This window comes from Calonectris borealis, chromosome 10 (assembly GCF_964195595.1).
Source record: "Calonectris borealis chromosome 10, bCalBor7.hap1.2, whole genome shotgun sequence".
In the NCBI taxonomy this organism is placed as follows: Eukaryota; Metazoa; Chordata; class Aves; order Procellariiformes; family Procellariidae; genus Calonectris; species Calonectris borealis.
The window spans coordinates 11,826,543-11,850,301 of NC_134321.1; the positions used below are offsets into that span (position 1 = coordinate 11,826,543).

Below are 23,759 nucleotides of genomic sequence, written 5' to 3' on the forward strand. Positions count from 1 at the left end.
TTGTTAAGTGTCCGAACGTGTTCTGATTGCTGTATTTGATAACTTTGCAAGAACTTAGGCCTCAAAGACTTGGAGTCTCCATGAGATTAGATAGTATTTGTACACCAAATGTAGGAGAGAAGTTAAATGAACAAATGGCAAATTTATCTCACATAGAAGAGTTATAAAATCATTAAGCAAGTAAAAGTTTATTCAGTTAATTGGCTAAGGCCCAGCAAGGATTTCACAACACTATCAGCAGGGTGTTGAAATATTAAAAAAAAAAAAAACAACCCAGCAACCAAATGCTCAGTTTCAGAGAAGCACTCTCATTTCAGAAACACTCTCTTAAGTATTTCTTAGATAAGGAGCTGTTTATCAGCATGTGTGTATGTTCTTCCTGGAATCAAGGTCCATGCAAGTTTTTTCATGTACACCAACGTTCTCTTGGTGTTTTGTGATTTCTCATCACTCAAGCACCAGGAACACAGGAAAAGTGGAAGTAACAAGCATATACAATTACGAAGAGGTATGACATATAAATATTATTTATATTTACTTAGTAATTTGAGCTAAGATAGAGAGAATCAGAGTGTAATGAGTTAACCAACAATAACTTCTGTCGTTTTTTCATGTGCACAGAGAAAAAAATCTCTTAAGAACATGGATGGATAGGAGTATGTCAAAGTAGGAGCACAAGGAAAGGGAGCTCATGCAACTGCTGATACAATAGAAAATTGGAAATCTCTGAAATAAAACATAAACAAAATTGAAGTGTAACCTATGTAAAGACAATGAAAGATGTGCTCTGCACGTCCAGTAAAAGCCCGGTGTAATTGTATTGATCATGTAGCATCCTTTGAAACAGAATGTTTCTGAATTTCTGCTCCGTGATATATCTTTTCTTAGGAATAGTCTGTTCATCTAGGAAATATTTCACCCTACCTTCCAGCACACACAGAAGTTTAAAAACAACGTAAATGTAAATACTTGCTGATGCCAAACACTTTATTTGCCAAGAAGAAATGATGCATTTTGTATCAGGATTACCAAGATTAATTTTTGTATTGTCTCTGGCAATTCTTTAACAAAAACACCTCCTGATGAAACGCAACGTGTAACTCTCAGGTTTTGTATGTTCAGGGAAACTTCTCTCAACAGCTGGCTTACAAATGTTCATACAAAACAAGCTGCACTGTAACCTGCTTTTAATCTAACTGCCAGATACTACAGAGGTAATGCCTTGGGAGATGGCACCAGGTTTTTGAAGAAGGAGCTACCCAGTGATAAAGATCTTATGGAAAACCAGAACTATTTAACAAAACCAATCAATGATTATACCCCAAATTCTCTTAGAAGAAGGGAAACATCTCGCCATCGTAACGTAAGGCAACCATCACCCAGTAAGAACTCAGGCCAAGCCTCAAGTGGTGCATCACAGCATGAATTATATTATGAGGTCGCTTGGTGCAACTGCGCAGATTGACTGATCACAAACATGCCTGCAACTTCTGTATCCATGTCTGCTCTCTTGCTTAGTAAAAGAAATCAACCCCCATAAAAAAGCAACCACTTATATATCTATATTTGTATACGTAGATACATCAATATTCAAAACCGTCTACTATAAGTTCAAAGATTAGTTCTGGGAACAAACCAGACATCATCACAACACAAAACCAAGAAGAAATAAAGGGGAATAGATGAAAAGAAGGGATAGCTGACAAATAGTAAAGAAATAATGAGAAAATATTTGTGAATATGTTGGATCATTACCAGATGGATCTTCCCTTGCATCCAATTTTAGTCACTTTTGAGAATAGCCATGTGACTAAAAATTTGCTCATGGCTGTCATTCTCAAAAAAAACCACTCTATGTGCAAGATTCAGCCCTGGAAATCAAATGAGCAGAAGTATTATGCACCGTTTGAACCTTGTTGAATCCTGCCGTAACAAAACTTTTTGATTAGAAGTAACTTTCACTGACTTTGAGTAATGCGGCAGACTCTCCTTCCAACAACCAAATGATACTTTTCTGAGTCAAATGTAGTTCATAAGGCTTAAGTCATTAAGCACGACTGAGCTGACCAATCATGCCACGCAAACACGGACTCATCACCACTAAGTGATGTCAAAAAATAACCACATCAAGACAACCAAAAGCTTAAAATTTGCAACAGCACAGAGACTGAAAAAATTCAGTTTCTACACAAGCAATTTGTCAAAAGAAAAAATACTAAACTTGACAAAGAAATTCTTTTGCTGAAAATTACATGCTCGGTTATACGATTACATTGCTGGTGTTTCCCTGCTCTTCTTCTTCTTCCTCCTGAGTTTCTATCTAGGAAATATTTCCAGAACTTGCTGGTTCAGTTACCTCTTTCAAAGTCTTGGCATTCAGAGGTTCCAGCAACAAAGCCTTATTATTATAAATACTTCAGCTATAACATTTCTAAGGAAATTAGACTGAGTATCATCTTCTCCTGCTGACTCTCAGCTAGCAATTTTAAATCCGCTACTATGGGAGAAGGCTCTGAGGTCAAAAAGCTAATTTTTTATTTCATTAAAAGCAAAAGAGAAAAATTAGGATAAAAATTCCAAAGCCTGGGAAGGGAAGTCAGGGAAACAACAAGACAAGAAATGATGAAAACCAGCACTACATCGATGACTCTGGAAAATCCCAAGTCAAAGTACATCATAAATTTTGTTTTGGTACAACAAGATGATAAACAGTATACTTAGGTTGCATAGACTTTTTAAAAGTTTTTTTTTAATCTTTCTCATTCATCCTCGCACTTGAATAACAGCCTATTCCTGAGCTTACAGTCATGCAAATCCTCCTCGCTCACGCATAAACTTACATTGGCTTCCAGAAGATTACTTTTTGAGCACAGACATCACCCCTGAACATTACCTTCTGGCCTTCAAACTTGTCACATAATATCTAGTATTTAGATATGAGCTGCTATCTAGACACGAGCACAGTTTTGACGTGACCGAGGTATTTCATCACCTCACAGAAGCACATGCAATGAGTCAGCGGTAGCACATGTGAGAGATGCTCTGTCACTCTCTCTTGCACTCAGCGTTGCTTTACAGAATGACACAGTATCAAAGATAACATCCAGCCTCTGGAACAAGCAAATCACAGGCTAACTAATACAGAACATATTAAAGCCAAACGTAATTTTCCCTGCACCCCCAGAGAATTGTAACCAACACTAAAGAAAATGCGGAATGAAATCTTGCCGAGTCCTGTGTGGAGCCCCGTTGCAAACCAGCAGTGGTGTAAGATTTGTCTGGAGTTTGAATTCAGCCCTCTGCATTGTTCTGAGAGCTCACCATTAAAAGAAGAATAAATGTTAGCAGTAAAAAGTCCAAGAGGATGAAATCTGAAAGCCTAGTCTAAAGATCTGCAAGGGGTCTCATAAATATATAGTAAACACCCTCACTGATGGATTCCCCAGAGAAGAAAAATTCTACATTACCCACAAAGCACATTTTTTACAAACCGCTTCTTTCTGTCTGGATACAAAAAAGTGAAGCAGAGCATTTAACATATAAATTGTAAAATTCAACGATTAAACCAAGGAAAACAACCAATATTAGAGCTGATCAGCAAAATCATATCTCCTTTCATATAGTTTCTTTTTATTCTTATAATTTGTTGATGAACCAGCAAATGAGACTCCAACTGTCAGTCCTGTTAGATATCATGGATTTGGGTGCACAAAGATAAATTAAACAGTATGGGCTCGAAGCATGTCAACACTACAGGGAACTGCTGTGGGTTTTGCCACCCAATGTGTTGGTAAGGGATTAGGGTGTTTGCTGGCGATGTGTACCGTGGTGCCCTAAGCTTTGAAGAATGCAGTAAGTCCTGGCAATTTTTGTTAGCTCAAGTCCCTCATACATGGGCCGTATGTGACCAAGAGTAGCTTCTCATGAAGAACACAGCAGAAAGTCGAGCGTGCTCTGCCAAAAAGCCCCCGGGAAGCAGGGTTTGTTGGCACATCCCTACCTTCAAGCAAGCAGCCAGCGGGGGTGCATCTTAGAGTTATTCAGCTCCAGGCAAAAATGGCATAGGGCTCTTCTAAGGCAGACTCTGAAAGCAAAATTACAGAGGATATGATTGGTAAATACAAAAAAGGAAGACAGGAGAAACACATACCAAAGAATATACACAGACAGAACGGGAATTTCACTCTGTTACCAACAGCATTCACACATATAGAGATACACACATATAGATTCCGTTTCTCCTCCTGGCATTCAGCCTGGGTGGTGAAGCAGCCGATGCTCAAGGCTACAGTGGTCCATCCTTCTTCCAGCTGGTCAGATACCAGCTGAGGGACCCCGTAAGCAGCGCATAGCTCTGGCAACAGGGACTTGCAAGTCGAGATGCCTGCCTGCACAGAGGTGCTGAAGGAGGCCTTTAGCTGCTGAAATTCCTACTGCCCTCACATCTACTCCTTGTCCTCCCCTAGGCCACAGCAGAAAAGGACATGGGTGAAATACAGCTAGCCTGGTCATGGACTACCTCTTGGGGTCCATCATGTTAAGACTCTATATTCTGGAGCTGAAGTGAGATAATATTTCAGAAAAGAAAACATGCAGTTAAGAGAAAAAAATCTGGCATCAAACACGTAGAACAGCTAAAGAAAAAGAAGTGACAACAAACAAGCTCTGCAGTCAGGGAAAGGGTAAAATCTTGGCCCTACTGAAGTCAATGGGATGTTTGCCAGAAAGCTGTAGGCAGCTTGTTTTATCCAGGATTTTTAATTAGTGATTAAACGATTCAATGACAAGTTGGCTGTTTTAAGAAGGAAAAAATCGTAGAATAGCTCCAGCATGCCTCTCCCTGCCCTGCCTACCCCTTGGGAGGTACAGATCATACACAGCTTTTTATGGGAGACTTGACAGGTATTTCATTGGACCTTAGTTGAAAATCTGTAGTTTCCCAGGCCCTGCCTCCTTCCCCAGTTTGGGGATGAAGATAGGAAACACCTGCTAATGACACCAGAGACATAGCAAACAGCAAAAGTCAAGCATCAGCAGAAAGCACACTGGAAGCCTGGCCTCTCTAGTGCAGACACAGTCTATCTGATGGCGGATAGCATATATGAAGAAATAGGATGTTGCATTCATTTAATTGACATACATTTGAATGGATTTGAATTATTCTGGAGTGACATACCCACAAATAAATATCTCGCCACCTTAAGGCGTAAGTCACTTTGTTAAAAGCCCCACGACCCAAATGATCTATTCACACCGCACACTTCTCTTATTCTGCCTGATTTTTCTGCTTTTCTCAGTCTCCTTCTGCTTTCCCTCTCCAAAGTACATTGGTTTCTATAGAAACAAAACGCGTCATCGGAATGGACAGAACTTGGTGACATCCCCAAGTGCAGAGAGAAAATGCAATTTAAATAAGCATTTTGCAATTTCTAACATGAGCTGAGGAAGGCGACGGGCGATTATGCTGCGCACGTGTGTGTACATGTGTTTGCGTGGGCGGCCGCCCATGTGCGCACGCACTCCCTCTCGCCACGCGATTTACACGCATGCAACACCACCGCCTTCCCGGGACAGCACTCAGCAGAATCTGTCCCATCCTATTCTGTTTTAATATAGCTGAAAATTGCTTTGACAGCTGAATAGCTGCTTTGTTTATAACTCGTTCTTAGCTGACTCTGCTGCATTATGTAGCTTTATAAAGAGATTACTTTGTCAAGAACTGAACATATATGGTCTGAGCATTAACAATTCAGCACGACGAACTGCATTCATTTTATATGACGTACGGGGCTGCAATCTTGCTGCCTTTAATGCGTCTGCTTTTTTTTGTGGGTTTCGTTTTCTGATCCTAAGTGTTTTTTAAATTTTCTTGGGGTCTTTGGGATTATTTTCTTTACCCTTTCCTAGGCAGATCCAGAGAATTTTCAATATGTCAAATCTCAATATGTTGTATCCTGCCCTAAATGCTGTACTGAACCAAGTTTTTGGCTGTGTATAACAGGAGATCATCATTATCCAGTTAGCTAATTATCCACCTGCAAATATCCTATTCCTGCCCTAAGTTGCTGCAGTTTTGTTAGTATTTGAATTAGTATTTCAACACGGTGGTGTCCCAGCAGAGGCTTAGAAAATGGACCCCACTATAGGGAACACCATATGGAACATATACAGCTTCTTACCTTGTCCCTTCATGCCCAGCCCTAAAAGCAGTCCTAAGTAGGCAGATCTCCGTCTGCATGACTTCAGTTCAGCTGCACGCGAGCCAGTCCCTTGTCTTTACAAAGCCTTATCAAAAATTTTAAAGCAAAACCAGCCTGCACAGCATTACTGGCTCTGTCAGGGCCTTGCACCGAACGCGCTTTGCAGGCGCTGCTGGCTATCGCCTTTAATGGTGCTTGAGTTGACTGTACTGAGGTGTCTCTTATCACTGTTGCAGTTTCTACTTCTAGCTCTGGCTTCTTTAGAAATTACATTATTTCAGATTCACTTTATGCCCTGCCCAGAGGCACAACATAAACTCGGGGCATTTTTCTCTGGTTTCTCCTGGCTTTTTGCTCTCTCCCTCCCTCAATTTTTTAAATAAACACCATTAATTCTGGTTGGTAGATGATATGGTCCAGCATAAAGATGACTAAGAACATTAACTGTCCTAATGGCAAAATTGTTATTGACTTTGTAGTAGGCATTACATTGATCTTTTGTGGACTAGAGACCGAGAGCTTTCCTTAGAGACATCACTGGCGGCTTTTCTTGTGTGGGACACAGAGCTGGGCCTTGAAGCATCTTGCAGTTCAACAGTTTTTGCTCAGCCCATGAACTGGCAGAACTCCAATTTACGCTACGCCCTGCATTTTGCACTCAGTGGTATTTTCCCACTTCTGAAAATACCAACCTTCTCTAAAAACAAAGGGGAAGTTTGTCAGACAGACAAATCCCTCCTTATCTCTTAGTCGTAACCATGCACTTCAGATGATTTAAAGAGCTTTGTACATATTTACCTTAAAAAAAAAAAAAAAAGAGACAATAAAAAGACTTCTTTGCAAATCACTGAAAACAGAAGGCACAGAAAGATTCCTCACAACCTTATTTGCTCCCACTCATACTCCTAATGTGCACATATTTCACAAGAGTTGGCACGCTATGTGCTAATTTGTTGAATATATATATTTTTTAAATTCACCATCTGTGTGGAAGTTCTTTGTACTAGAAACTAGTATCTTGACTAATGAATTCCTCATCTTCCATCCCTTCGGCAAACGGACTGTTGTCTATCACTGACAAAAAAAATGCCACTGACCATGCAACATTCAGGTAAATGATGAAAGGCCGCAGAGGCGGTTTAGAAACAATTATTCTTGTTGTACTGGGAATTTTCAGATTTAGCAAGAAGTCATGAGATCTTGAGAGAGTCAGTAAATTTCCATAGACGGTTTCTGTTCTTCACCCCCCCTTGTGGCAAACCTGGCTGAACCACCAAACATGTCTCAATCGGTCTGCAACCTGCTCCGCCGCAGGAGCCCGCGGAAAATCCCAGGCCAGCAGACAACAGCTGTATCGGGTTATGGTTGGTGCCAATAAAGGCAGCAGTGATTTGCACTGTCACTGGTTGCGTGCATTGGTGGGAGAGGGTTAAAGTCAACAGGATGAAATGCACCAAAAGCATTATGCAAAAAAGAGCATGAGAGAGAGAAAAGGATTGTCATGGTTTGCAGAGGAGATGTAAATAATTTCCAAGATCGGAGGGCCTCGATACAGAGAGAAAATGAGAAGTAGAGAGGGGAAGGAAGGTGCGTCATCAACTCGCAGCATAATCTTTCTGGATCAAATAATACAGCTTTGCGTATGCTAAGTGTGCTTCGCACTTTCCTTCAGGGAGAGCTCCATATTGTTAATATCTTAGATGCTGGATTTCCATGTTCATATATCTTCTCATTTCAATGCTGCTGGCACCTAGAAATCTGAATTTAAGTCTCCAAAACCATCTAAAATCCCTGGCTCCCACTCTAGTCTTAGTTGTTCCCTGCCAGTGTATGAACGTGACTATCCTTCTAGAAGGTAATAGTCAATAACGAGCTAAATACGTCCCACCTAGAGGGGCATCCATTGGTCACTGAGTCTCAGACCACAATCATATAAGAAAACACGAGAGCTTATTAAAGGCCACTTTTCCAAAAAGCACCTTAAATTTTGGGCTCTGACAATGGGTCAGTGCATAACTCCTTTTTGACTAAAGGTATGTAACTCAGATTAGGTGCATCAATTTGGAGAAACACAAACGTTTTGAGCACAATATCAGTCAAGAAATGATGAATAAAATTCAGAGGAACGTTCTGCAATTTAAGGAGGCAAGTAACAATACAGCAGAATCAGGCAAATCCAGCCATCAGTGAAATGATGAATTAACTCCATGGGGCGTTACGGTCTTTTTGTGTTTTCTCTTCGGGACTGTGTCAGGGAATACATTAGACAGTGGACTCCAGGCTCGTGCCCATTCTGACTCCCCACTGGCTCACCAAGGCTCAGATGGTTGACGTGCATCAAGCTCCTCACGGACATGAGAATACATTTACCCAGAAAGGACATCTTGTACATTCTAGTTTCCAGAAAGGTGACTAAAAATGCAAGGGCTCATGCTATTAGCAGATGGATACGTTGCTTGTTCAGAGTGCTTTCAGCCTTTCATACTTCTTGGAAAAGTAGGCGTGGTGGAAGCAGAACCACAGGCCCAGTTCTCAGTGCCCATACACTGATAAAGATAACTGGGTGAGCATATAATTGGGATTAGCAGGTCAGACCACTATGGATCAAAGTGTTTAAGACTGCACCTGCAGAGCTGAATAACTCAAGGAAGTCCAGGGCTATTTCAAATGGATCTTTACTGTCAATGACAAATTTTTCATAAGGATTGGCAAACTTTGTCTATGGATCTCAGCCAAACAGTTTCTAAAAGAAACTTTGGAAATTCTGGAAAACAGAAAGAATCACCCCAAAGGAGCTCTGATGTGGTTTCCTTTGATGAGAAGGGAAAGGAGTAAGTGCAAGAATTTCCTCATTCTCTCGTCTCGGAGGCAGCGTGATTTTGCGCAACTGCAACAGCCTGCCTCAGCCATCCACGGGGCGTTTCAACCTCTCCCTCAGCAGGGCAAAAGTCCACCTGAAAAAGAAGTGATGGAGAAGGAATCCCTGCCAGCCGCTGCCCTAGCCTGAACGCTGCGAGGCTTTTCCAGTCCTGCTCCGTAAACAGGAATTGCCTTTGGACCCGTAAAAAACATGTGCTATATCATTCTGGAATGGCGTTAATCTCTCTGTCGTTGAGGTCAAAACAAACTTTCTATTATAAGCTCTGTAAAACACACCTTCTTCCCAGCCACTCACTTGCAAGGAACAAAATCCAGTTGGCCAAAATGGTCTGTGTGTAACAGGACACTGGAGCAGGCGCTTGAGGCAACGTGGGTGAGGCATTTTGGAGCTGTGAGACCTCCGAGCGGGAGGGCGAGCCCTCGGTGAGGCAATACTGGCTCAGTGCCCCAGTCAAGGAACCAAAAGAGACAGTTTTCTCTTTGCTTCCTTGCAAAGGACAACAGTCTATTCATGGATGATACCAGCTGGACAAGACCACTGCCTCACCTCCCACCCAAGATCCAGCAGGGCCTTGCCACAGTGCTCCCCAGCAGCAACCATGCTCCTTGCCTGCCCCTGCCATGCTTTCATCTCCCCTAGCACCTTTGCAACAGTCCTTTTTCATCCATCTCGATAGCACTTACGACAGCTAGAGCCTTGGTAAGATTGGGCCTTGTGGTTGCAGATGACAACATCCCAATCTTGGAGTCATGTTGGCTGAGCAATGATTGACATGTCCCAAAGCATGAACACTGATACCCAGGGCGTGGTAAACTGGGGGTTAGTTGAGGACCCTCCGCTCCTCTTTCTTGAACACATTTTCTGTGTTTTTTTCTAGGGGTCCAGAGTGCACATTGGCTTTGCTGATAAACTTATCAGTAGCAGAGCGAAACATCCGTTTCATTTGTACTGTTTACACAGAGCCTGTTTCTCCAGTTGGTAAGTTGGGATTGAGCGAACACGGTGACCCTGTGTTTTCTTCCTTCCGCCATGAACATTGCTCCTAGCGATGTGCGTTACACATCAGAAGATGGGGGAGTGATGCTGCGTCAGGAGCCAGCCCTTCCCCACTCCTATCCAGGAGGTCTTCACTGCCCTGCTGGAGGTCTTCTACCCCTATGCATCATTCCCAGCCCCAACCCAACCCCTAGAGATGAGGAAAGGCTGTGGCACAGTATGTGGACGCCGATTACATCTCCAAACAGGAGGAACACACAATCGGTGGGATCCGCCTGCTTTCTAGCCCTTTTGTGCTCAGGGGCAGAAATACAAATAAGCCTCAATGTCTTTTTCCTGCTTATATGAACTGAGATCCGTTTTTCAATAGCAGGCCCTCGCAGATAAGTATTCTCTTTGCTTGCTATTTATTTTTTGGGAGGGAAGGCCTTTCACTGGCTCCCATGACACTCCCCTCCCACACTCAGGAGGTGCAATGGGGTGGCAGGTAGAGCTGTGATTCAGGGATGCTCCTACACCCGCGGGAAGCTGGTGTTGCCATGCCAACCCCGCGTAGCCTGTGCACAGGCAGCCCAAGGCACAACAGGCTGCTACAGGGTCTGTGCTTTTGCAAATATAGTCCCAGGACCCTCCAGAGGAGGATTTGGTTAAGGCTTTGTGCCATGACTGTAGGACAGATGATGGTGTCCCTGTGCATTCTCAGCTCAGCTGCTCATCTCGCCCCAATCTGGCCCATTTGCTTGGGCTGCCTCAGAGAGAACAGGACCATAAACTTTATGAGTGAGTTTTCTTCCTAAATGAATTACATAACACGACCATTGCTAATAGCTTGTGTTGTTTCAGAAGGGCCACAGAGACAGAAGCGGGTAGGAATGGCAACAATCCTCTCAACAAGCCCAGGCACCCCTGGCAGCAGCCGCACCCACCCTTCACCCGCTCAGCATGTAACGTCATGCGCCGCGCGAGACAGCAACCCGGAGCCCATCTAAAGCAGAACACACAGGACATGAACAATTACCTTTCCTCTGCTTAAACTCACCAAAGGGGACATTTTAAAAAACTGTTCTTTCCGAAAAGCACAAAGTGACAAATCCAGCCCTGCAGACAGCTCATAGGATGAAGACTCGGGTTTGAACTTCATTGTCTTATTGCACTTGGAGAATTCCCTGGGTAATTTCCTGGGTATTTTCTAGTTACTTCCTTATTGCTCCCTGAGTAAACTAGGTCAAAGTACTTATCTTGTCTAAACCTCAGTTTGTCAATATATAAAATGAAGGCGATGGGACAAGTTGTCCCCTGCTTTTCCTGCATGGAGTTCAACCTTATGCAAAGGCCATGCAATGCCCCTCTCCTTCGTTAGAGCCAGGAAGGCCTTTGAAATCCCCAAATTCACAACAGCTGAGAAGTGCTGCATGTTGCCATAGGCAGCTTAAGAGGAGCACATGTGATATGTGACCAACTAGACTGATTAAAAAAGATGTGCTCGGGGTTGGGTAGGTTTTTCTCTCTAAGGGCAAAAAAGAAGGTGCATCATATATAATTGTTTTTTCTCGATCAGCTCGCCATCTCAAGTAAGAATATCTTTACAAATCACAATATCTGAAATCTCAAGAAGCACTATAGGAACAAAGAAATTCCACCGCACACTGTCCGGCTCCTGAGAGTTCCCTCCTGAGATACTGCAGTACATCCCAACCTGGTTGGCTGCCACTCTACACACACAGTTTGTTCACCTGTGCCATCCTTCTCAATCAAAAGCTGAGCATTTAAAACCACTGTAACGTTTGGGGGTGCTGGGGCATGTATAGAGGGATCTGATAAAGGGAAAGGTGCTGCAAACAGACAATGCAGACACGCAGAGGTTGCCAAGTGTCTTTGAGTCTGAATTGATACACATGGCTATCAGGTTTTCCTTAGCAAAAAGGGGTAGTCTACAGCACCATAGATAGGAAATAGGAAGTTTTTTGAAGAAGGAAGGCATTTTTTTAATAAGATGTCTGCCAGCAACAATGTTATATTGCATTGTTAACACGCAGGGTAAAATATACCAACTAACAGCACCCATGACACGAGGCTGTTCTTTACAGAGTTTCTATATTTCAGTGTCTGCATTAAATATGGCAATAAACCTGGACCAATTTCAGTGTATGTTACACTGCATCAGCACTCTCATACTATCTATAGCTTCCCATCCTTTCTCATATAATAAAAGCCAGCAATCTGGACAGATTTTTTACTTGACTGACTCCTTACTCCTTTAGTTTTGCAGAATTTGGGGGTAATTTTGTCATCAGGTCTTTAAAAACGTACCCCAGTCTTTTCAGGGGCAGAGATAACCACATTAAAAGTTGTAACTTAGCAAGACCACCACAGGGAGACAGAGGAGGAAAGCTGTTGTCATGGCAGTATTGCCAGGACTGTTGTTTCCTTCAGCATCTTTTGGCTGCTTTCCACTCTCGAAGTGCCCCTTGCCTGGCTCCTCCTTCTCAGTTGTCCCACGTATGTGCTACATATCTTCTGTTTCACGGTCCTGCACGGGCTGCCTCCATTTTATGGTATCCTCACAAGTCATTACTATGACTTACGTAGCCAGGCTTGGTACACAGGTTCGGTAGTGCAAGTCCTTTGAACTGCATTCCTCAAGTCCACTTTTCATCCCCTCATGAGATTGGTACTGAATAAAGGCCAAGTGGAAAATCCCAGTATGAAATGCACTCCTGTGGCTGACATTCACATAATGGCTATGTGCAGAAAAGGTTTGGTAAGAGACCTCACCGTATACTGGACTATGTGAATTGTTTGTGTTTAGTCTAGTTTGAATGATTTCTGGTATCTCAGGGTCAAAGTCTCACTTTTCATAGGTAAACATTTTAGAGGACTCATATATTAGTGACACATCGCTAGCCAGAATCAGAACTAGTTCTGCTTAGGCAGTTTCCTTGGACAGAAAAACATTCAACCAGTGACTCTGAGATACGAACTGGCTCCAGGCCTTAAAATGATGAACATTTGCTACACTGCCTAGCCATAGCAATTATACAGCTGAGGTTGGGGATTCAGGACAACAAAGCTACCTGAAGATATTAGGAAGGTCCCTCACCACCTGTTAAGAAAAAAACCCCAGCTATTTTTTGACAGTTTTAAAGCTTCTTTGCTTGCTACAGTATAATAAAAGAAAGTGTCATCGTGATGGCTGTAGTCATCTGATGATAATGACCTACGGCCACACCAGGTCCTTTAATGCACATGTGTGCCTTGAGCTGCACTGAACAGAGCCTATAGATGCATGCATCCAGGAGCACCCCTGCACATACGGTCCCCAGAGGGGTTTTGCAAACTGCTCATATGAACTGTTGCATTAAATTACATTTAGCTTGAGCGATCGGCAGCTCATCGGTTGACATCTGGCTCTGATTCTCAATACTTAGAAGCATCTGACATAAAGAAAGCCCTTAGAGAAGGCACAGGGAAAGAAATCACTGTGCTAATTAAGCTATGCAAAGTGTCTTGGAGAAGAGTGCTCCACTTCAAAGATAGCCTGACATTTCTAACCCATTACAAGTAGCAGCAGAAAAATTTCAGGAATTTAATGTGGAGTGTTTAATCGAGACATAGAGGAAAACAAATCAGTAGAATTTAAAATCGATTTCTCCCTTACAGCTAAAACATGTCAGTTTGGAAGACTTAGTAAATATTCTTGGCCACTAATGTGTCTTTATTTTGATTACACAGGAGGTAAATCATACTCATAAACGTGGTGGAAAACCACACTGGCCTGGCGCATTTATGAATTCTTTGCTCACAGTGCAAACGTAAATGCAATAGTCCTATTGCCATACCCTGCTTAGCACTTAAATACCATTTTTCTAATTTATTTCCATCATTTGAACTTAAGGGCACAGAGGAATGTTTTGAATTTTATGTATTATAAATATTTCTTTCTGAGAGTGAACTTGTAAAAATGCAGCCCATTTAATAATACAGTAAGCATCTTTCACATCTAAAAAACCTAACTTCTACAGTATCCTCATGGGAAACATATATTGGTTTATCCATTTTAAAAACATGCTTAAACTGAGGCCTGAAAAAAACAGAAAGTGACTTATCAAGGTCAAAATGCATGTTAGGTACAGAGCTGAGGAGAGAAATCCTGATTCAGATTCCTAGTTGTCTGCTCTACCAGGTATTCCTGGTATTCCTTTCCTTGCCTACATTCAGGAACAAATTATGTGCATGTCCCGTTCAAATAAAAGGTGTTGAATGGGAGACACCTCTTCTTCCTAGGATGATTTGGAGCCCTCCAGAAGATTTTGTAGTTGTTCTGCATATGAAAATATGTGAATTATTACCTAAATTGGGTAATAATTTCACCTGTGGACAAAATTCAAGCCTTTTGCATTGTAAATAGCTCTCATTTTTAATTTGCCCTGTAATCTGCTACCTGCTACCTGTGTCTTCATCCAGATTCACCACGTCACTGAAGAGAACCTGTCAGAGTCTCTCTTTTTATAGCTATAAAGATGAGCTCAGAGCACAGCCCAAGCTCTGAATATTTGGGAATTCGGATTTTAGTTCACATTCATCACAAATGTCAAACTGGGATAGCCCTTCTGTACTTCTCCATGTTGCTGAAGATTAATTTAATTGGTTGTGATTAATACAGGAGGGTCACAACTAATAAAAGTCCTTTCCATTCAGGTGTTTTTATTCAGTGTCTGGAAGAAGACACGAATACTTGGATCTAGTCTCTCTTGACACATTTCTCAGTTTTTCCTGTTAGTGGGAACACAGAGGACTGGATATGCAATCTCCTAACACTCTGGTTTGTGCTTCCAGATATATTTAATCCATATACCAGGGCAACAGCTTGCTACTACTACTAGCTGAAAGAATTACAGTGGAAGTGACTGATTAACCTGAGAAGAATCAGAATAAAGACAGCCTACAGTTACAGCATTTTCTCCCTCTGATCTCCTAACCAGAGCAGTATCCTGCAGAGAGGGAAGTCCAGATCCCACTGAATGGAAGAAAGTTGACTGGAAAAGGCAGCAGCATCCCTTTGATGGCAGAGCCAAGGAGGAAAACGGTTTAACTCTTCCATTGCAAAGTTTCCACTGGACCAAAAACAAAGCAAGCATTCAGTTTGGTTAAGCTTGAGACTGGCTTTGTAAATACTTATCTGGGCCTCCTATTCTTTCTCCAGTTCTAGACACTGCATGCTGCACCCTCGTGCCTTCACTCCTGTCCTGCGGCCATGCAGCCTGGCTTGGGGAAATCTGTGCTCCGACTCGTGCTGCTCTGCATTTCCTAATGGTCTCATGTGCTAGCCTAAGCTGCCTTATAGGGTAATAAGCTATTTGCAGGTTTAATATGATAAGGAACAAGAAAAAAAATATTTCTGTTGTTTTATTTACATAAAGAGCAATGTAACTGGCTCTCCCTGTCTCAGTCTTGAGCTATTAATAAAGTCCATGTGAGGAATATACAAATTTACACCACGTGTGGAACCTGTCAACATAACTAGTCTCTAGCTAGAATACTTTCCATGCTGTGTATCTCCATATAGCCCATCGTTCTGGGACATGTGACCCAGAAATGTGTCATCAGGACACATGTAGTCACTGGACTGATGAAAGGAATTCAAGGGAAACAGAAGGAACTATGCTGCCTCTTCCAACTTCCACTCAGCTTGTTGCTACTGCTCTCTGAAAAAGTTAGCTAGACATGGAAAAGTTGTCGTCGTCCCAAACTTGGCCCTGCTTTTACCTTTCATACAACAGGCTTTTATGCAATGCCATATTTTTCCAGAGATTATTAAGAAAAAGGAACTAAAAATCCACAGATGTCAGTTTTTAAAAACAAATAATCACTCCCATGCAATGGCTGAAAGGCAAACTTGTACCTAAAAACTTGCAACTGGCATCACTGACATTTTTCATTGTCCAATCAAAATGTTAAAAATAAAAATAAACAGAGCCCACAAAGAGAAAAATACACTGGATTTTAACATTCTTTCACAATTCATAACCAAAGCTGCGGTCAGCAACATAGAGCGAGAAAGACGTTTGGTTATAAGTCATGACTTTAATCAGTCTCACTGGCGTCTCATGGAAACCTTCCAAATTAAATGGATGTCCAAATTAGAGACATTCAGACTAAAGATGAAACATCACAAATAAGCTCTTTTGTCTAGAATAAATAGAACCAAAACAGTCAAAAGCTCAGGAAGATAACTGATACAACATTGTTCCCTTGGGCATCTTTGTTAGTGATTAACCCAGTGTGTTTTAAATGCCTAAAACAATGAAACTAGTGGACAAGCTATTCTAGTCCTCTGGGCATGAACTGTCCTCCTAATCTCTGCTCACCAGGTCTCCCCACAGCCACATCCTTCTAACGCCCCGCTTCTTCCTTCCAGCCTCCAGCTGGTGACTCACTCTGTTTAATCAGTGCAGCCATCAGGATATTCACCTACCAAATCAGCGCAACCCTTGATCTCGCTGCCGTGACCTCTGCCGTGCCTATTCCCAACTTTTGTTTATTACTTTCACTCGTTGCGCCAAATCTAAACTTAGACTGTCCGCACTTCGGGGCAAAGCTCTCCTCATGCGTGGCACCGAAGCCCCCCCCGTCGCACCGTCTCTGCACACCTTACGTAAGCGCCTTAGCTGCCCAAAGGGATGAAGGAAAGAAAGGACCACAGTCCTCAGGCTTGACTGGGTTTGAAATCAAGGGTGAAACTTCCACTGGCATCAACAGTGCTGGATCAGTCAGAAAGGGACTGATCTGGAAGGGTCTGCATGTTCTCTATGGTGAGGGATTTCATCTTGCAGATTAAAGTCCTAAAGCCAACAAACCATTTTAATGAGAACCGTGAAACTCCTCCAGCAACACTTGCTAGAAGGTTACCTGTCATGGAAGACACACAGCACTAAGGACTCTTGAGATGTACGGGTCACCAGAGGGTATTTTATCTTTCTCTCTATATTTTCTGCAGAAAGAATAAAGGAGACGAAAGATAAAAAGTGAGATTATGTCACAGCAGAGGAATGTCTCTACTTACAGGAAGATAAGCCTTTCCACCGAAGTCAAGTAATCTTCAAAAGATGACTATGAGCTGCGTTGCCAGTACAGAGTTTTGTACTGTCTCTTCACTTCCTCATCAATGTTATCCTTGCATTTTATATAAAAAACTACATTATATAGCTCAGCTGATCTTAAGATCCCCTCCAAGTCCAGTCACTAACTAGAATGAGGAAGAAGATCAATGTAAGTGGCAGGACTTTTGATTATGTCAGACTGACAAAGGACACTTTAACAAAGAAAACAGCCAAATCATGCCTTGGACATAGCATTTGATTATCCATGGATGGATTATCTGGGCCATGGATTGGCCCACTCCATCTTGCCTTGACTACATCACAGCCAGGACACAGACTCACACCTGCTGGCAGTTTCCTGGTGCCTAAGGTTATCCCTGTGCTCCAAGGAGATGCACTTACCACATTTTAAAAGATGAACACACTGAATAGTCACTGTCTCACTGGCACGTGTTTTGTATTAGCTGTGGGTAATGTCCCCCCTCCCTCTCCCTGCCCTTCTTCATTATCTGGATAACTGGCTGCAGACCTTCTCTAAAGGAGTGGTTTTGGTAGTCATCACAGGGTGTATTATAAAAGAAGGAGCTCAACTGTACTAGTATCTGAATTATAGGAACAGAAAGGCCTCATCACGCAAAGTTTCTGCCTTCCAGACCCCCGTATTTCAGATCCCGTTCTGCATCCTGCAGTCAATGCTGACACTTCTACACAGGCCAGGCTCCCTCCTCTGCAGAGTTCATCAGCCCAAGGTTTGTCTGGAGGAAATCCGCACTTCAAACATGGATTTTGGTGAAGTTTGATGATGCAGAAATATATCAAAGCAGCAGCCTGCAGAAAAGCAGGGTATAGGCAGCAATGACCTCAAGTTCTCTTTGCAAAAGTCCTGTTGCAAAGGTGCCCTATTTGTATTTATGTTGATAAGCAACAGAAGGGCTCCAGGGTGCTAAGGCACTTTTTGGGCTCTATAGCAGCAGGAACTCCTTGCTCAGTGGGGTGGAGCTGTGAGCCTCAGGCTAAAAAAACTGGCTGGTCACTATCCAGACCACAAAGATTTCAAAACATATGGTACCCATGGGCTGGATCTACCCACTTGCAACACATTGCTTTCTCCCTATGCCATCTACTCCCTTCCAAAAACCCCACAATTGCTTTTATTGTGACTTAGCTCAGCTCCCTTCTCTGAAGGGAAAACACTCGGCACTTTTGGACCATATCTGATGTAATAATTCTGTTCACAGTTTCCGAACTCCCCTTTAACCATAACCCAAGGAGTAAGCAAAGGGATAAATCACACTGAACTCCACACTGCATTCATAGGTATTCAGAGAGAAAGAGCACACGCACCTCAGGACGCAAGACCTGACTCAGAGGTACCTAGGAAGAGTCAGATGAGGCACCAGGAACATCTCAGACCTGGGGAATTAACCTGTTTCATTGGAGCCGAACAAGGACCTCAGCCCATGCAGACAATATTAACAACAAAAGCATATTTTTGCATTATTTATCCAACAGTATATATCAAATTATTTCAGGATCTCTCTTCTTAGCTATACTATCCTCTACAGGAGATGGAAGAAGCAAGGCTTGTAGTCATTTGGGAATAACAGGAGGTGAAGAGTTGGTAGAAAATGCACATCTGAGAGTTATTAGCTAACAGTAGACCCTTCCTTTCCTAGATCCTACTTTCCTGATTCTGATAAAGTTATTCCTTCTGTTACACTGTTATTTGCCTGAGATTTGCTTATTTACTTAGCTATCAACAGTCAGGCACACAAGGGGTTGTACTTTCCTTTCTACTAGGTACAGTCACTGTGAGCTTCCAAAGAAAAGTCCCCCCTGTATCAGCCACTGCACATTCAGTTTGGGACTGTGACTTCTCTGAAATATCTAGTGATATAAATTCTTGGAACAAAGAGGGAAGGAGCCTTATGCCATACATATGGTAGCATGGCTACACAGAGATAATACATGTCAGCTTCAGGAGACTTGTAACAGCAAGTTTTTTTTTTTCATTGCTTTCATCATCTAAATGTCTATATATGGGGTGTTACTGGAAATCATGTGACTTCCTGAAGTTCAGCTTTGCCTGCTTGTAAACATGTGTAAGAATTTCACGTTCTGATTGCTGGAAACTAAAAGTGAGGTACTTCTCAGTAAAGTTTTGCTCTACAAAAAATTCATGTTCATGAAAATAATTTTCTTAACTTATCTAATCTTCTAAAATGGCAACATTCAGCCATAATCTTCCTTTATAAAGCTTGGATGCACTGACATGAAGGTATGAAATTTCATAAATTTCATAATTTATGGTGACATTGTCATCAACAACAAAAAATACCTAAATGAAAAGATAATAATTAACTGCACTCAGCTGCATTGTCTCTAAGAATTTCAGCATGCTCAGAGTGTGGGAGAACTGACTCATTCTTTATGAGGAGAATGCAGTATAAATCCTGCTAATTATTTGTGCTGAGAGTGGTATCTACAATTCATTTATTATATGAGAGTTACAGGGCTCTGGTACTTTTTCAGTGAAGTGGCATTAATATTGCAGCTGGCTATGCTACAGGCACTCTGCAAGATCTTGAGAAATCATGTTTCAGATTGGGTGGAAATACTTTAAATATACTTTTGTTCAACATATTTCAGTATTTCTTCTTTGAACATACTCCCTCGTCAAATGAAACAATCTCAGCAACTCCAGCAGGACAAAAAAGAAAGCCTTAGCTGCAGCTGGAATTCAGAAATAGATATTATGCAGTACCAAGAAGTATTGTGCGTCATTAAAGGGTTCTTTGAAGGAGTGCAGGACTGGAAGTTACTCCCCTGCCATTTATCAATCCCCTATTATTAAAGGCCACATTCCAGAATAATTTTCTGAACCAGATAACAGGTTGTTAATTGGTAGTCAATATTATATAAAATTAGAAACAAGGGAATAACAATGCAACAGAATCCATGACACACGTTAGACCCCACCTAGACCATTTCACAGATGGTCTCTATGTTGAGAATACTGTCCATGCCTGGATCTGCCATGAGTCTGCCCAGTTCCACCACTGGACCAGCTACAGCAAAAAAAATCTATACTTAGCAGTATGTGTTTGTATAAACTAAGAAAAGATGGCAATATACGGGGAAGAGGAAAAGAGAAGGGAGATGAGGAAAGCAACAAATGAGATGACGCAAATTACATGAAGCTTGAAAGAACTTGTCAGGGCCTTATCCTGCTATAGATCAGTTGCTGTAGTTAGCTGCATTGCTCCATCTTTCCGATAAACTAAAATGAATCCCACTTAATTTCAGTGCCATTCATATCCAGACTTAGTGCGTGTCTGGCTGTCTCTAGGATATACATTAGGAAACGAATGGAAAGCACCCGATAGCATCAGTCAGATAAGATGGCTGATGTTCTCTCCACAGCCCAAAATGTTGCAGAAATACAAAATAATATTTTGGGCTGGGATGACTCAGAAATCAGCATCAACTTGCCGACTTGGAAGGCCCCAAGATGTTTGCTTCAAATAGTATCTTGGTAACAAATTCGTATGTCACATACACAAATCCATACATAATGAGATTAAAGGTCACAGCTCCTTAGGAGAAGCCCTGTTAATACGGAAATACAAAAAAAGGTCTGCTGTCTACAAACAGACAACTTACGCTCCAGAGGCACTTCATTTAAGTGAATTGATCTGTTTCTACAGCTATGCTCTGTAAAAGCCTGTAGCAAGAAGAGCCCCCTGTTAATTTTTTTTTTATGTTTTTTAATCTGTCATTTTTATCATGCCTGGCTTTCAGCTGGGAGCATTACAGTTTGGGTAAAGGACTTATTCTGAAGACTTACAGATTTTTCATAGGCTGAAAACGGGGCATTTTTTTTGTCCATGAGAAGTTCCCTTTAGTATCTAGGAGTTCCATTAGGAGGGTAGGAATGAGTCCTTACATTATGTATCGACAACCAACGTGTGAACCTGATAACAATTTATTTTAAGGGTGCCATCACAGAGATGAGCTCTATAATCAGCAATAACAGGAAGAATTAAGAATGGGAATAATTAGACGGCACGTGAGAATCAAAAATTCCTGTGAGTCCTCTAGAAAAATTTCCCTGCAAAAGAGGATGCCATATACCTTGTGATGTTTACAGATAGTATCAAGGAAAAAACCAAACAAATCTACTAACAGAAGTACATTGGAGATAAAGCATACCTAAAGAGATGGACTGGTCAGCTATAGGCTAGATTATCACTGTACTAAAGCTAACAATCACTTGAGTCATGGCACAAGCTGGCCATAAATATCCGGTAACATGTCCCTAGACCCTTTCTTTACCTTGCATGGTCCCTAGTTGCATGTGAAAACTATGACAATTTCAAGCATCGTGATGAGATCTGTACTTTTTTCCATGGGTTATTTTGCAGATTGGAAAAAGGTATTTGGGGAAATGTTTGGGAAATTAAAGTCACATGCTTTGGTGTGAAAAACTAGCCTGCCTGAAATGATATATTTTGAGCTCAGCATTAAACAGAAGTTACCAGTTTCTTTAAAGAAAACACAGTATGCTTTGGAAGTTAAAACAAACTTCCACACGATTGGAGCAGAAACCTCATACTTGATTTCTGTGCATTTGACATGAAATACAGAAACCTCTGATTTAGAGTTCAGCTCATTTCAATGGATTCCAAATAGCCTTAAGGGCTATAGCTCCAAAACTAAAGGTAATTATGAAAATAAAACCTCAAATTTCTCAAACAAACCAAAGGCTTGGTTTAAACCCCGAAAAGAAACTTGTGGAGACTGGTCCAGACTGGGTCACTAGAACTGGAGATAAGGGCTGGTTCTGCACCTATCCGGTCTCGTCTGAAGCATGCCTATAACTTTATATGTGAATGATCTCTTATAGCTTCATTAAAATTATTTCTGCACTTAAGAGATATGCTCATAAAAGTCTTACCTACAAATTCAGCCTGGAGCATCCTGCAAAATTAGGTGCCCTCAAGAGCAAAGCTCCCAGGGCCCTTGACACAGAGGCCTAAAGATTAGGCATCACTTGCTTGACCAACTAGCTGCTATTTGAAGTTGTATAGGCTTGGCATAAATTCATTTAGTCATAAAAAGGCTCACAAAGTCTTTATCTTGCTAGAAACAAGCAACAGTAGAGAGTTTCCTTGCTCAGAAGTCCCTAAGTCTGCCCCACCAGTGGGTTTAAGGCTCAAAAGACCCTACCTCTACTTGCTCTCAGGGTCTCGCTCATGACACTGTCTCCTGGCTTCCACTCTCTCGAGCACCTATGGCTCTGGGTCAATACTTTAGTCCCTGTAATAGTAATTAGGGCAACCAGGCAACTTGGTTTCACCTTGTTCTGTAGCCTAGTACCTCCAAGCGCTGGCTCACAGCACCTGGCTCAGCACTGGGGCAGGACCAGTCCCTCCATCTTTGAGCCTGAAAGAGAGCACTCAGGAAACCCACTGCCTGCAGCTGGCTGCAAAAACCTCCCTGTCCACGAATACCTCTCAACATAACACTATTAAATAAATACCACACAATAGCATTGACTTTACCTCTGCGTTCTACCTAGCACGTAGCCACAGCTAGGTATTGCACCACAGGGACCTAATGTTTGCTTTTCAGCGATGGTCTGTGTTGGCTTATCAACCTTCAGGCCCATTTCCCACCCCTGACTTGAACCTGTGCTATTGCTATACTCCTTCCTAATTGCCCAAAATCTATTGCTTGTCTCCTCCATGCCCCGGGATTGTTCAAGATATCCATTTCATGGTGCTGATGCTCCTCTTGTACTGACACTAGTTTGGTATTATAAAAGCCCACCTGACTTACCGGCGTTCTGTTTATTTTCTGTGATTTCCAGAGGAGAGTTCAGCAGGTGTCCACAAACCTCAGAGGCTTGGCTACAAGGAGACTTGTACTGCAGACACCCTGGCACGGGAGGGGTGACAGCAATCTGATGCTCACAAGGTGGTTCTGCGGGGCTTTTCCGAGAAATACAGCTCCCATCAGCAACTGAGGCACTGTGAGTCCCTGGTCTGGCTGAACATTTACACCACTAACAACTGCTTATTACTGCTGACATGAAAAATCTCCAATATTTAACATTTAGAGACCTTTACCAAACATTCCTAGAACTTAAAAACTTTTTCTTAATAACGATACAAATTTATTTCTTAATAAAGATACAAAATTAATAGTGTAAGCTACACTAATTTTCTGGTCTGCTTATATTTTCTACTTTTTTCATAGAATGAGTATTATAAAATAAACCACCGAAGTTCCAAATAACAGCGGTTGACTCTTAGCACACATAAATTCAGGGCCTAGCTTTGGTAGCTTTTGAAACACAAGGACAGTAGAGGAGGCCATTTGGAGACTCACTCAAAGACAACTATCTTATTTCTGCATATACATTAGCTGTACAGACCTTACTCTGGCCACACATTAATTCCACCAAAACCTAGGTTAGCTTCCACACTAAGGTATCCGGCTCAGCACCAGGGGCTTCTCACAGAGGAGAAGCACAAGCATGTCCCTTGAACCTCTTGGGAGACGAATTTGACCTTCCAA

At 42.0% G+C, this 23,759-nt stretch overlaps 2 long non-coding RNA genes across 25 annotated transcripts in view; one reads left to right on the top strand and one right to left on the bottom strand.

Annotated features, from left to right (window-relative positions):
• Positions 1-291: 291 nt before the first annotated feature.
• LOC142086182 (uncharacterized) overlaps positions 292-23,759 on the top strand; it is a 68,035-nt gene continuing 44,567 nt past the window's right edge. For 6 of the 24 annotated variants that reach the window (XR_012675020.1, XR_012675015.1, XR_012675016.1 and 3 more), the window contains exons 1-6: positions 323-508; positions 9,959-10,059; positions 10,921-11,205; positions 14,776-15,207; positions 17,075-17,926; positions 23,050-23,211. This is a non-coding gene — a long non-coding RNA (uncharacterized LOC142086182). Of the gene's footprint in view, positions 509-9,958; positions 10,060-10,920; positions 11,248-14,775; positions 15,208-17,074; positions 17,927-23,049; positions 23,402-23,759 lie in introns of those variants that run through there. The other 18 variants (XR_012675013.1, XR_012675010.1, XR_012675012.1 and 15 more) reach the window with 16 other exon arrangements.
• LOC142086183 (uncharacterized) lies at positions 1,818-23,110 on the bottom strand. The gene is made up of 3 exons (XR_012675021.1): positions 23,019-23,110; positions 16,553-17,068; positions 1,818-9,154 (listed from the first exon to the last, which is right to left on the bottom strand). It is a non-coding gene; the product is annotated as an uncharacterized LOC142086183 (long non-coding RNA).